The 5,638-nt window shown below is 36.0% G+C and overlaps 1 non-coding gene across 1 annotated transcript; it reads right to left on the bottom strand.

Moving 5' to 3' along the window:
- Positions 1 to 295: 295 nt before the first annotated feature.
- Positions 296 to 401, bottom strand: LOC131146994 (small nucleolar RNA R71). Its single transcript, XR_009134529.1, has one exon. It is a non-coding gene; the product is annotated as a small nucleolar RNA R71 (small nucleolar RNA).
- Positions 402 to 5,638: the final 5,237 nt, after the last annotated feature.

Here is a 5,638-nt window from a genome sequence, read left to right as displayed (position 1 = left end):
ATGTTCAGGCGGCACAATTTGAGATAAAGACTTCAATAATCGCGATGCTACCCCACTTTCATGGCAACTCGATAGAAAATCCTTATTAGCATCTAGATGAGTTCTTGGAAATTTGTTTCACCATCTGCATCCCTAATTTTAGTGATGATGCTCTCCGTTTTAGTCTCTTCCTGTTCTCTATGATGGATAAAGCCAAATATTGGCTGATGTCCTTAAAATCGAACTCGGTGACCAACTGGGCCACCATGCAACATGAATTTCTTAAAAAAGTACTTTCTAATTGGGAAGACTAACCAGCTTCGAAGAACTATCACAAGTTTTTGACAGATAGATGGATAACTCTTTTTCAAGACTTGGGAGTGCTTTAGGGACTTGCTCCGTAAATGTCCACATCACCAGGTACCCAAGGGGCAATTAGTCCAAACTTTCTACGAAGGGTTGGCTGAGAGAGATAGATCCATGGTTGATGCATCGTGCGGAGGTACTTTCCTCACTAAGCACAAGAACGAGGCCTGGATTCTCTTTGAAAATCTGACTGAAAAGTCTCAGCAGCACATGACTGCCACCCGTAGACTATCACCCATTGATCGATGCAAACTGCAAGTGCACAGTATCGTAGTTTTATAATATAATGATGAGTAGAGTATCGTCCTCAGGGCTTGATGTCTTAATTTTACCAAGTACCGAATTTATAATAACCTTGATTTTATTTAGAAAAATTAATAATTTTAGACTGCGAAATTTAAACAAAGCTACTTTAAATAAACTATTTAAAAGAATCTAAAACTGGATGCCACGTATCAAATTACTGATGGTGAAAACTTCTAGGAAACCGATTTCACCTAATTTCTCACTATGCTTTACTCATCTAGCCAATTCAAATTCGTATTCTCTGTTTGTTAGCAAATCTCCAATTTTTCTAAAAGTCTTTTTCGATAGTCAATCAAAACCTATTCTTGTTTATTATTTAACATACGATTATACAAATTAATAACACAAGAACGCAATAAGACCCTCGATTTTTAATGCTACGTAGGTTCAGACAAGTCTTTCGATCTCTATATTTACCTACGTTGAATTATCCAAGATCTATCCTATAATCCCCCTTTCAATAGCAAATCACAAGACTAATATCATTTAATTAATGGCCAGTTAATTAAAAGCATTAAGTACTGAATAACTCAAACAAACATTAATAAAAATTACTTCAGATTAGCATCAAAGAGCAAGCATAGTTCGAAACTGGCTACATAGTTTTCCTAGAATACAAAAATTTAGTTCATTCTGAAAATTAAATTCAACATAATAGATTTCACCATATTTTCTTTTATTTGGAGCGTACGGGAAAAATCAACACTCATAGTACCATAGTCGCACGTCGCGAATATCCCAAACACCGCCTTTGTTCGCCTCCTTCCGATTCCAAAAAGATATTAATTTTCTATAAGCCGCCAGCCACCTTCCTTGCTACTGTGTTGTTGAACTTCAATCGCGCAATCGCTAAAAGAAAATCTCAAGAAAAATTTTCTCCTTTAATCTCCCACAAGAAGCTTCTCTAAAGAAATCCCTCAAATGAGAAATCTCCTCCCCGGCCTTCTCTGCATGCAACCTTTTATTAGAATTTCAAAACCCTTTTTTTTTTTCTTTTATCTCTTGCGGCCTCCTCCAGAAACCCCTTCGTTTTTTCAAAAAATATATTCCTAGCGCACCACCTTCTGCCCCCCTCTTCCAACCTTCTGCCCAACTCCCCAATAAGAAAACCTAAAAAAATATCTCCTTACTTTTTTTAAAACCCCCTTCTTTCCTTTCTTTCCTTTTCTTTCGTTCCTTTCTTTTGTTCCTCACCTAGCATGCTGTTCTAAGATGACTCAGCTGCATGGCTGGGTCACATCACACTTTTTTTTATTTATTTTCTTTTCTTTTCTTTTTTCAAAGGCGCACTGTCTGCCCTCCTCCTTCAAGCCCGATTTCGACCCTCCTATAGCCCGTAACTCTTAAAATGTAAAACACAAAAGTTGTAGAACTCTTTCTTATATTTTCCCATAATTTTGAACTGTCTCGATCGAAACTCAGGTGAGAAAGTTACACCAAGATTACGGAGAATTGTCCAAATAGTCCATAAAACAGCATATGGTAACTTCACATCTGATTTCGAACTTGATGTAACCAGTATTTCGCAAAATACAAAACATGAAAATTGTAGAGCATTTTATTATCTTTCTACGAAATCCTGAATCATTTAAATCGAAGTTTGGATGAGAGAGTTACACAAAGATTACAAAGTATCATTGGTTTTTAGCTTCCAATAGTTGCATTGTAATAAAAAATACCAAAATTTCATGAATTACTTAATAAAACCCAAATTTTATAAATAGAACACAATATTAGAATATTGAGAGTAATTAGGAATTTAAATAAAAAATATAATTTGTAATGCATGAATTAAAGCACTTAATTACGCAATTTAAGCGCGTAATCACACCCCTCAACTAAAGTTTTGCTAGTCCTTAGAAAATAACGTGAATGCAATTCAAGGTGGTGTCATGCTAATTTCAGTAAATGAATGTACATACAACATGACCATACCCTTTCACATATAGGAATATCACCAAATTATATACAAACTTATTCATACCCAATTCACGCAACTCCGAAATAAGTCATTCAAGTAAGTTTCATCATTATATAGCCATTAAGCACATTATACTCACATAAGATTAACCAACAATCACAATTGAGAGTTAATGTAGTCATATAAACTCGAGTACAAATAGTTGAAATCTTGAAGCATGTGTAATGTGTATGACTCGTTACACCCAAGAGATCCGTGGTCACCTACAAAACTGTCGCTTTGACTCGGTCTAACTGGTATACCCTTAAAAACACTCAAAAATGATGGTTTCACTTGTCGTATGTGAGGAGGAATGTCATGATCAAACATCCCATATACTGCGAGAAACAAATTCTAAATGTATGGAGTGGACTAGTCTGAAAAGGATCTAACCTATTTACGAGGTGTCGGGTCCTTCACCCTAGCATCTTCTCACCTACTGCATGCCATATCCAACCAAGGCCACCCTAGATCAATTTATTCACAAACCAGGCGTGAATACATCTGAGGCATTAGGCGGGTGAAGAGTCTTCATATATGGAGAACATGTGTCGTGTCGCTGAATTTTGTTGTAGTTGTGTGGAGCAGGTATTAATCTTTCACCTCTTCTAGGGTATTTCTATTTCTCTTTTTCTTTCTTCTGCTCATTTTTCAATTTCTTTCTTTTCATGATCAATTAGGACAATCATAACACTTATTTTATTGTTTTCATACCACCCATATGCATTAAGCTTGAATAAGAGTCCATGAAATAAGTCTATTTCTAGGGGTGGCTCAGCCTTCACATCTTGAGTAGGTTACAAGACCTAGGTTTCTATCTCCCCACTAGATATCACCCCTAGGCTAGCAATTCAAAAACCAAGACTAGTGTACAAAGAATATCCATAAAAAATAGGGAAAGTTGAGTTTCATGAACTTTGAGTTGACGTCAAAAACTCAAAAGAACGATAAATGGCTAAACAATACCTCACAAGGTGTCACAGTCGCCACAGGCACTCTCTCAGTGCTCACAAGGAACCCTAATTGCTACAAGTCATGTGAACGTGTATTTTTTTAAGCCTTAAGAGATACCATGTAGATACAAGAGTTTATATTTCCAGATTAACACAATTGAACTACCAATCAACTTTCAATGAGTTACGATTGCTAGTTTAGCCATATAAAGACAAATTACACATAAATGACCCAAGTGTGTACTCCTAGGTTATATGCAAGTATGTGAAGATCATAAGTAGTGTCACTCATGGCTTAATCATCCATATTCATATTTTTTTTTTCAATGTTATTCAAAGATGAGGAAGATTGAAGAAAAGAAAGAAACTTCCCTGACTTCTTGGTGAGTCCGTTGAGGAATTAAATTTTCAGCTTTGTACTCGTGCCAAATAAACCTGCATAAAAAATCTAAATTATTCAAAAGTGCATAGATAAATAAATAAAGTAATAAAGATAAAAGAAATAAACAAAATAAAAACTCTTTGGGTTGACTCCTATAAGCGCTTGTTTTAACGTCTCCAGCCAGACGTTTCAATCTTCATCAACCAGGATCTCCAAGAGAAATAAATGCACAGTTCCTTTCCATTTGTTCTCCATAATAGTGCTTCAATCTTTGACCATTCGCTTTGAATATGTTCCTTGTCTTGTCCTTCAAGTCTATTGCTCCAAAAGGGAAAACTTTGCAATTGTATAAGGACCAGTCCATCTTGACCTTAACTTACTTGGGAAGAGTTTTAATCGTGAGTTGAAGAGTAGAATTTGTTGTCTTGGAGCAAACTCACGCCTAAGAATATGTTTTTCATGCCACTTATTCGTCTGCTTTTTGTATATTTTTGCAGTTTCATACGCATCACCTGAGAATGCATAGCGAAGATGCTCAAGGAATTGTTTCAACTCTGGAGATATAGGTTGCTGCATCTTTTCTTTGGAGATTATAGATTCCGTCTTTGCTACCATAGGTTCTAGCCTCCCCACACACTGTTGTGTTGTAATTTGCTACAAGGATCGTTCTAGGTGATCAACTAGTACATCTTTTTGAAAGGCTTTTTCTACACCTTGTTGAATGACATCTACTCGAAAGCAAGTACTTGGATCTTCTGGGAATCTCATGTCTTGGTAGATGTTGAACATAACCTCTTCCTTGTCCACTCTTAATGTTAACTCACCCTTTTAAACATTAATTAAAGCCCTTCTAGTGGCTAAAAATGGTCGGCCAAGAATTAGTGGAACTTCTTGGTCTTCCTCCATATCTAACACCACAAAATCAGCAAGAAAAATAAATTTATCCACTTTTACCAATATGTCTTCTATGATTCCATGTGGATACTTGATGGATTGGTCTGCTAGTTGCAAAGAAATGGTTGTTTGTGTCATCTCTCCAAGTCCCAATTTCTTGCAAACAGAGAGTGGCATAAGATTAATGCTAGCACCAAGATCACATTAAACTTTATCAAAAAAATGAATTTCCAATAGTGCAAGGCAAAGTAAAACTCCCTGGATCTTTTAATTTTTTAGGCAATTTCTTTTGGAGAATAGCACTACACTCCTCAGTAAACTTCATTGTTTCGAACTCCTCCAACCTTCTTTTCTTGGAAATGATGTCCTTTAGGAATTTGACATAGTTTGACATTTGTTCCAAGGCATCTGCAAAAGGAATATTTATGTGAATTTTCTTAAAAATATCCAATAACTTAGAAAATTACTTATCTAATTTTTGCTTTTGAAAACGTTGAGGATAAGGAAGTGTAGTAGAGAGAATAGGAGGATTGTCAGGAAATGAAATTGTTGGTGACGTGTCAGTCTCTCCTGGTGTGTCATCCACAATATCCTCTTCTTTCCCTTTATTCTTGCTTCAGCCATTCTTTTTAGTTGTTGGTGTGGGCATGGTTTCCTTTGCTAGTGAATTCTCAATTTCTCTTCCACTCCTAAGTGTGATGGCTTTGCATTGTTCCTTAGGATTCACTTCTGTGTTGCTAGGAAAAGTTCCTCTTTGTTGGGAATTTATAGTCGTGGCTAGTTGCTCAATTTGCATTT

Source organism: Malania oleifera, chromosome 13 (assembly GCF_029873635.1).
Source record: "Malania oleifera isolate guangnan ecotype guangnan chromosome 13, ASM2987363v1, whole genome shotgun sequence".
NCBI lineage: Eukaryota > Viridiplantae > Streptophyta > Magnoliopsida > Santalales > Ximeniaceae > Malania > Malania oleifera.
This window is presented reverse-complemented; position numbering and strand designations above follow the sequence as displayed.